Here is an 8,861-nt window from a genome sequence, read left to right as displayed (position 1 = left end):
ATGGGAAGAACAAGGTTGTGCAACACACGAACTTCAAGAAGAAGAATGACAAGAAGAAAGGTGTTTGTCATGTGGGGATCCTGATCATTGGGCTCCTAGTTGCCCTAATCGCTATGACAAGCTAGGCGGGTTGACCACTGACGGCTGGTTAGCTTCTTGGCGGCGACGTGGAGTCGGAGAGCTATGTTGGAGAAGGACGCTGCTTCTACTTAACTGCTGGTGCAGTTGGCTGACTGACACGTGGGCCCAACAGGCATCTGGGCCACATGTCAGTTACACAACTGCACCTGCAATTAAGTCACTGAAGCTTCTGTTCGGCTCAGCCGGACACAGGTGGGTAGCTTCGGTTAATTAATTATACCTCCAGCGCACCCCTTTTTAGTTGAAGAATGTATGAAATGTAATGAAATCCGGCATGTTTATATGAAATCCGACCGTGTATGAATGAATTTATTTCGATTAGTTCGAATTCTTGTATCACTGGCATTGGATGAACATGCAAAACAATACGTACTAGCATTATTCCCAGGGTGATCACCTCGTTTGCAGCAGTTTCACATGTACTCCCTCCCGTCCTTTCTAGTCTGCATACAAGTTTTGTCTGCAGTCAAACTATCTCTACTTTGACCAATCTTATAGAAAAAAGTATGCACTTTCACAATGTGCGAAGTAAAAAGGAACAGAAGGAGTACAAAGAGTTTGAGCAGCTTTTTAGCGTTCCTGTACATTGCAATCAAACACACAGGCCTGGCAATTCATAGAGAACATTCAAAACAATCGATGAGTATGCATCTCAGCGATTCACATGTCAGAGCCAATATTTACTTCACAACTAAAGAATAAAGAAAAAATGGATCGACGCTGCTAACAGCAAAGGGCGTCCCATTCGAAAATATCAAACGCATGTCTTCTTGCTAAAATCAATGAGCAAAATTTGACAAGGTTTTCCCATTCCAAAATATCAAATGCCTACGATTGTGGAATGGGCAGGGTTTGCCATCAGTTCGGCATTGACATGGCACCTCGTGCTAAATAAACCAGCTGTTCTTTTTGTGCAGCTCCACCAAAATCAACCAAATTCGCGCGTAGCTTGTATGATTTCGCCCTTATATGTTGCAATGCCTTGAACTTATCGACACCTCCTTTCTTGTGGTGGAAATGAATGATTCGATGTATTCATGAACATTTTGTGCAGTTCCCATTGAAATCAAGCTGAGCACCCCTGTTTGCACAAATACAAAAAAAGTGATTAGTATAAAGCAAACTGTACTATGAATTGACAGTTTAAATAGGCACCTACATGGTCCATGTAGAGCACACTTTTAGAAAAATGGAACTCACCGGAAAGAATCCTAGAACAACATTGTACTCGCACATCACAGCAAGAAAATGGAGATTTGTCAGTCCTTCTGAGCTGAAGTTAGTTTGGTCTTGTGGGGGGTAATGTAACCATCCTTCAACTGCTCCTTCTAATGAGAAGATAGACAGGGCTTCTTCATCCTGGCATAATCGGAACTAGTCACTTCACGTACTCCATATTCTTCTTCAGAGGAGGATGATCCTGTTGTGCAAAGACAAGAGGATAACTAAATGCTAGCATCCCTGTTTGCTCAAAAAAAAGGAAAGGAAATATTTAAAACAGCACAGATGAAGCACTTCTCAAGGACAATACCACTTTTTGATGACAGTATCTAAACAGTAGCACAACACCAATAGAGATGACAAAGCTCAATCATATGGATGAAATCAGTGGACGAGTACCAACCTTTGTCAGGAGGCTTATTGTGTAGAGCATACAGATGAAGCACTTCTCCAGAACCATCTGTTGCTATCTACTGTGGTGGCCATGCTTACTATATACTCCTCGATTAGATTAATGTTTCCAACATCTTCTTGTGCAATTCCACTAAAATATATGGTATCTTCAAAGAAGATCCCTGTTTGCACAAGTAGAGATAATTACGTATTACATTAAGAGTGGCATCAAATCGGTGGCAAAACAATTGCTCGTTCCAGCCATAGCAATAAATTAAGATGTAAAACTATATCATTACTTGTGTCATCACAGTTCCAGTGCTTCATTACAGCACCAGGAGTTGATTTTTGTTTTTATTCCGCTTGTTCTTCCCCTTCATCACTTGGTTCAATAACAGACAAGCTTCGCCTTCAATGTAAGATTTGGCATGTCAATTAGGTTGCACAAGTATAGCACTAAACAATGACATTAATTTTCTAATGAAAGTGGCAAAATACAGGCCAACAGTTGTGAAATATCCTTATCTTACCTCAATGGGATATTGCGGTGCACATACAGATTGGAAGTCTTGTCTCCATTTGTGCGGTTCACTAAAATCAAGCAACATTACTGTACAAGTAGCACAACATATGAAAGCACACTGCAGAATCATGTGAAAGAAGGCTAGTACTGACCTCTCATGACGCGGAATTCAAACAACTCACAAGAAGAAGATCTGAACCAAATTTGCCAACACGGATAGGAAGTAAGATCTCCTCTTGTGCAGTTCCACTAAGATCAAGCAATCAAGCAACATTGTCGGTGTGACATTTTGGTTGAACTGCACAAAACACTCTTAAAACAAAAGTGTTTTGTGCAGTGCAACAAAAGGTCACAATGGCAACGAGGTGAAGTAGATAACCCTGTTTACACAGAGGTGCAAAGGAAACAACTAGTGGTCAATAACGGTGGATGACACAGAAGCCAACAAAAAGAAGCATCTACCTTATCTAAATGGGAAAGAAAGCAAGACAATAGCATTTCTCAAACGGTGGCATTGATTAATATTAACAGAGAGATTATATTAACAATAAAATTTGTTAAACATGTAAGTTGCTTTTAAATGTGGCATTGCATCAATTTTCCAGCGGCATTATTAGAGGGTGCTTGTTTACAGGGACATTTTGGTGGAGGGACTAAAAAACTCCGTGTCAGTCCCATCTAAACCAAACAGGAGGGACTTTTAGGGAGTAAAAGTGGGCATTTGGGATTAAAGAAAGAAGACCCCGAGGGAGAGTCTTTTTGGGACTTTTTCCAACAGTTGCCCCTGCCACGCATCGCACCTTGTCTCTATTAGTTCATTACTAGGGGTAACATGGTCTTTTAGCATGTCATTTAATAACCTCTAGTCCATGTTTAGTCCCTGGAACCAAGCAGGTTGGGACTAGGGAGTTTTTAACCAAACAAGGCCTTAGATTAACAACAGCTAAAGAGTTGCACGGGACAGTGGACGCACCGGCACCATGTGCATCTACCGATGTACTGGGGTGATGCACAGTCTGTTGCAACAAAGAACAAACAACCAAGGAGCATATTTGTGTTGGTCCCAGTTTTGTTATCTTTAGACACCTTTCCCTATGTGAGCGCAGTAAATCTAGTCCTGCTCAAACTCTACAGCCTTGTCCCCCAAAACAAAAGATCAGTTCGTTACAGATGTGCGTACTGCGTTTGTCATTGTTTTCCCTTTTCGACCAGCGTAGGTGCTGGATAGCCAGTCTGTACTAGTACTTTCCCCACTTCCTTTCCTCTGCGAACCACGTCCTAGATTTATGCTATACAACTTTCCCCACTACTTTCCCCCATTCCTGTCCTCTTTGAACCACGTCTTAGATTCATGCGATACAACTTTCCCCACTACTTTCCCCCTTCCTTTCCATTTTGAACCACGTCCTAGATTCATGCTATACAACTTTTCCCACTACTTTCCCCCATTCCCTTCCTCTTTGAACCACGTCCTAGATTCATGGTATACAACTTTCCCCACTACTTTCCTGTTTGATCCAACACCTAGATTCAAGTGCAGAAGCGGAAAAAGCCCACATGCAGCTAGAGCAATGCATGTGGAATAAGTAAATTATACCTTAAGGTTCTTGGGGTGTGGTTCGGTGGGCGACCAGAGGCCATTCGACCCACACTATGTACGGCGGCGAAGAAGAAGGGGTCGGAGGCCCTCCCGCGCTGCCGCTGGGTGAAAGTGAACAGTTGCGCCGGTAGTGGATTCCCTCCCTCACCGACGGCGACAGCGTTAAGCCTCCTTCCCTTCCCGGTGGACGAATCATGCCGGCTCTTTAACCAGCAGTGAGGGGAGAGAGAGAGAGGCCAACGAAGTCTTGTTTAGATCTGGAGAGGGTGAGAGAGTGTGAAGAGAGCAACTACAAGCGCTGCACCAGCGTGTATATATATACTGGAGAGAGAGTGAAGAGTGCAAACCCTAGAAAACAAGCGCCGAGGCTGCAACTTATACGTGATGAGGTGGTTATACGGTCACTATGAGATCGTATAGCTCTGTATCCATCCATTTTGACCAGTCAAAGAATCCTCCTGGCACGAATTATGCTCAAGTTTAGTTATCGAACCCGACACCTCAAGTTTGATGAGCGAACAGGCTAACCAGCTACACAACCCTCCCGTTATGTTCAACGAGAGGAAAATAACCTTTTTATACATTCCTGCATTCGTGTGACAAGCATGCCATGTTTTTTGTGTGTGTGGGAGTCATTGGGATTTAAATCATAATCGTGTCATGTGGCTTTGGTGGTAAGACTATCCACAGTGGTGCAGAAATAATGCAGCCTTAGTCACCTTGCCTCTCTCCACGTAGTACGTTGGGTCCCACCAGTCAGAGGGTGAAACAAACAAATTAATAAGAAAAATTAAAAGCGCCAGCGGTGTATCTTACGTCACACATCTCGCTACTGCTCGGGAACACTGTCCAATTGATCCCTCTGTTCGCTCACGTACTATTTTAAGTGAATCCTTATTATAACATGCACACAATTTTGGCACTTGTATTCGACCTAAGTCAGTGTGCCACCGTATCTCGTAAGACTCCCTCCGTCTAGGTGTAATAAGTCACGTTAGAAGGTGCAGCGGGACCAAGGTGCAAGCAGATTGGAGGAGAAGGAGAAACTTGACCGGTCATTCCTCTAATCAAAGCCCTGATTTCTGTCTCTAAACGCAACAATTAATCCAAACAACTAAGAGATGCCGTTTTAGCTACCATGCAGGGCCACGTATTAACTCGCATGCAAGCCAACTTTGATTTCCTGAATGATCAACGCGTAGTTGCGCTCCATGCATTGGGTTTCCGGGGGAGATAACAAGGCAGAGTAAGGAGCATTTGGTTACATTGCTTAGGCTGGTCATAGTGGTGAGTAACTTGGACTAGTACAACATGCATATGTTACTAGTCTATGTTACTACTATGCGAAGTTTGCCGTCGGAAGCGAGCCAATCTGGCTCTCCTAAGCTATCAAGGTTTTTCTAGCCCACCCAAGCTAGCTGGCCCACAAAAGCTAACATATTTTAACAGTTACAAACGCCTAACCTTGCCCGGCTATGCTATAAGCTGTTCTTGCTAAGGATCCAAATGCTCCCTAAGTAACAACGCTCGCTAGCAACGAGGCCAGGAGGGGATTGAGATGCGAAGTTAATGGACGACGCCTAAACTGTAACGCCCCAAGACCGACGCTTCAGAAGACTTCCATATTTTTCGTGATCGCCGTGTGTTTCTTTTGTGCTTGCTCTTTATTTTTCATTGCATCATGTCATCATGCCATCTTGTCATTAATTTTTAAAACTCAACCAAGTAAATTGCATGGATCTTCGATCCATTTAAATCGAGGGAAATGCACATGGTGATTTCTCTTTATAACATATATCCTCCCAATATTATTAGGGAGCTATATTAAAATATTCCATTAGTTGGAGTTCACCATAACACACTTGCAAATATCCCAATGCCTTTGTTATCTTAATTCTTGGTCTCCAACCTCGCATTATATTTTTTCATCTTATTCCGGAGCTCCACCAAAAATCCGAACATTTTTGGACCTTCCCAACCCTCACTTCCTTCAAATCATTTGAATTAAATTCAAATGCATTTGAATTTATATCGTCCAATCATGCCACTTCTATTTTTCCTGGATCAAGCGCATTTTTGTGAGTCCGGGAAAATTGTCCGCATGCGCAAATTCTTTCTCTAACCCTCTCTTTCTTTTCCTTTTCTCTATTTCTTTTCTGCCAAAGAAATAAGGGAGAGAGAGAGAACCCCAGCCGGCCACTTGGGCCTCCTGTAGCCGCAGCTCTAAGGCCCAGCCCCGCTGCTAACCCTAACCCTTGCCCGATCCATTTCCCCTCTCCCCTCGTTCGATCTCTCCCTCCAGCGTCGCCAGAGAGAGAGAGAAAGGCAGTGCCTCGCCCGATCCCCATCTCCCTCCGTCGAGCGCCGCGCCTCCTGCCTCTCCGTGACCCCCGCTGCAGCTCCCTCTCCAGCTCGTCGTCGACCCGCCGTTCGCCTCCTTCCTCGCGCCTCCCTCTCCTGCACTGCATCGCTGGGTCGCCGCCGCCTCCCCGCCTCTGCCTCCGGCCGCCGCCAGCGCGCAGCTCCGCCGGAGCCATGCCCCGTCGCCACTCCGACCGGCGACTCCAGGCCGCGCAGCTTGCCCCGCCTCATTCTCGGAGGGAACCGATGCTCCCGCGCCTCTTCCTCATCCCGCTTCGAGCTCTGCCATCACCGCGTCCTCCCTCTGCCTCCTCGCCATGGCCCTCGCGAGCTTCCTCTCGCGCCGCCTCTCCTCCTGGTTCTCCTCGTCGCCACCAACCGCTGCTCCGCCTCCCCTCTGCTCCCTCCGTCCCGGCCGTCGTCGACCTCGTCTCGGCCTCGCCTGTCGCCTCTGCTGTCCTCCTCGACGTCCTGCTCGTCCTCGCGTGTGACATGGACATGCGCTGCCGCTGGCATTTGTTGTGCGCGTCCCGTTTCTCTCGTCTCCGGCCCTGTCCGTCGGAGCCATGCCTCTTGGTGCCCGCAGCTGCGTCGCCGGTGTTCCTCCTCAACGCTGCCGCCTCGAACCTCCTCCGTGCGCCAAGTCCCGCCATGGCCATCACCTCCCCGACGCCCTTGCTGCTGCTGCTAGACCACCTCGGTGCCACCAGGGAGTGCCATGGCCTCCACCGAGACCCTTGGAATTGGCAAGACCACACGGACGCTCGAACGACTACACACCGAAACGTCAAGTACCTCGTCAATACGTGTATGACTACCGTCGCCGCGAAGACCGCGAGTTCAACTACTTCCACAACGCGTCGTGTATGACTACCGTCGCTTGGGTACGACAAGACGTCGAGTACCACTACGTTGGCCAAGTACACCTTCGTCAAGACCAATGCCCGAACAAGCACCATTTGCATGGATTGCGTCAAGTACCTCTACCGACGACCCCGAACATCTACGGAGTTTGCACGATTGCGAGATGTGAACCACTACTTCTAATACCGTCGCCGTGTACAACTACTTCCTCTACGAACTTGATCCGTTCCAAAATGCACGTTTCGAAGGTATAACCGCCGAGACGACGCCCGTGAACGTATGATTGTGATGTATGAGTTGCTCATGTTCGAACCGTGTCCCAATTGTCGCTTGCGCGTTCCTTGTTTCCATGCCGCCGTACCGTGGGAACCCGGTAACCGGGAGCACCCCACCATTCTCTTGCGTGTTTCACACATCCGCACAATTCTCCTTGCGCCGGTATCTCCGTGAGCTACCGGAACCGATATGTTGCCGTGGCACCATTTTCGGATTCGTTGCCGTGGCACCCTTTTTCGTTCCACCACTGTAACAAATGCTTCATAACATGCTCTTGTCCACGTTTTATAAATTTGTTTAAAACTTGCATTGTCATCCGCATCATGATAACAACATTTAAAATGTCTACAACTGATGTTTGCATTAAAATTGCTAAATGACATGAGGATTTTCCGGAATTATTGTTTGTTGTTCCGGCCTCATTTAAATTGCCTAAATAGATAGTTTATTATGCTTCACCTCTTGCCATGCTTAATAACATTTAATATTGTTGGGTACATAACCGAGAGAGAACTAAATAATTGATGTGGTGTTTCGTCAATATGCAACTCGTTGCATATTGAGCTCCACTTAATTTGTAGTGTTGTTTGTGGCACTTTGCCATGCCATGCCTCATTAAATCGGACATGCATCATATTTGTTTTTGCATCATGCCATGTGTATGTGGTGGTTGTTTACTATGTTGTTTGTTTCTTTCCGGGTTGCTTCTCTCGTTAGCTTCGGTTTCGTTCCGGAGTTGTGAGGATTCGTTCGACTACATCCGTTTGTCTTCTTCATGGACTCGTTCTTCTTCCTAGCGGGATTTCAGGCAAGATGACCATACCCTCGAAATCACTTCTATCTTTGCTTGCTAGTGGTTCGCTCTATTGCTATGCCGCGCTACCTACCACTTGCTTATCAAGCCTCCCAAATTGCCATGAACCTCTAACCTTTGTCACCCTTCCTAGCAAACCGTTGTTTGGCTATGTTACCGCTTTGCTCAGCCCCTTCTTATAGCGTTGCTAGTTGCAGGTGAAGATGAAGATTGCTCCATGTTGGATCATGTTTATGGTGGGATCACAATATCTCTTATATTATTAATGCATCTATATACTTGGTAAAGGGTGGAAGGCTCGGCCTTATGCCTGGTGTTTTGTTCCACTCTTGCCGCCCTAGTTTCCGTCATACCGGTGTTATGTTCCTTGATTTTGCGTTCCTTACGCGGTTGGGTGATTTATGGGACCCCCTTGACAGTTCGCTTTGAATAAAACTCCTCCAGCAAGGCCCAACCTTGGTTTTACCACCCCTTGGGTTCTGCAGACTCAAGGGTCATCTTTATTTTAGACCCCCCCCGGGCCAGTGCTCCTTCGAGTGTTGGTCCGAACCGAGCAGCCTGCGGGGCCACCTCGGGGAAACTCGAGGTATGGTTTTACTCGTAGCTTGACTTCTCTGGTGTGCCCTGAGAACGAGATATGTGCAGCTCCTATTGGGATTTGTCGGCAC

This window comes from Aegilops tauschii, chromosome 5, assembly GCF_002575655.3.
Source record: "Aegilops tauschii subsp. strangulata cultivar AL8/78 chromosome 5, Aet v6.0, whole genome shotgun sequence".
In the NCBI taxonomy this organism is placed as follows: Eukaryota; Viridiplantae; Streptophyta; class Magnoliopsida; order Poales; family Poaceae; genus Aegilops; species Aegilops tauschii.
The sequence above is the reverse complement of the archived record's forward strand: the minus strand, read 5'-3'. Positions refer to the sequence as shown.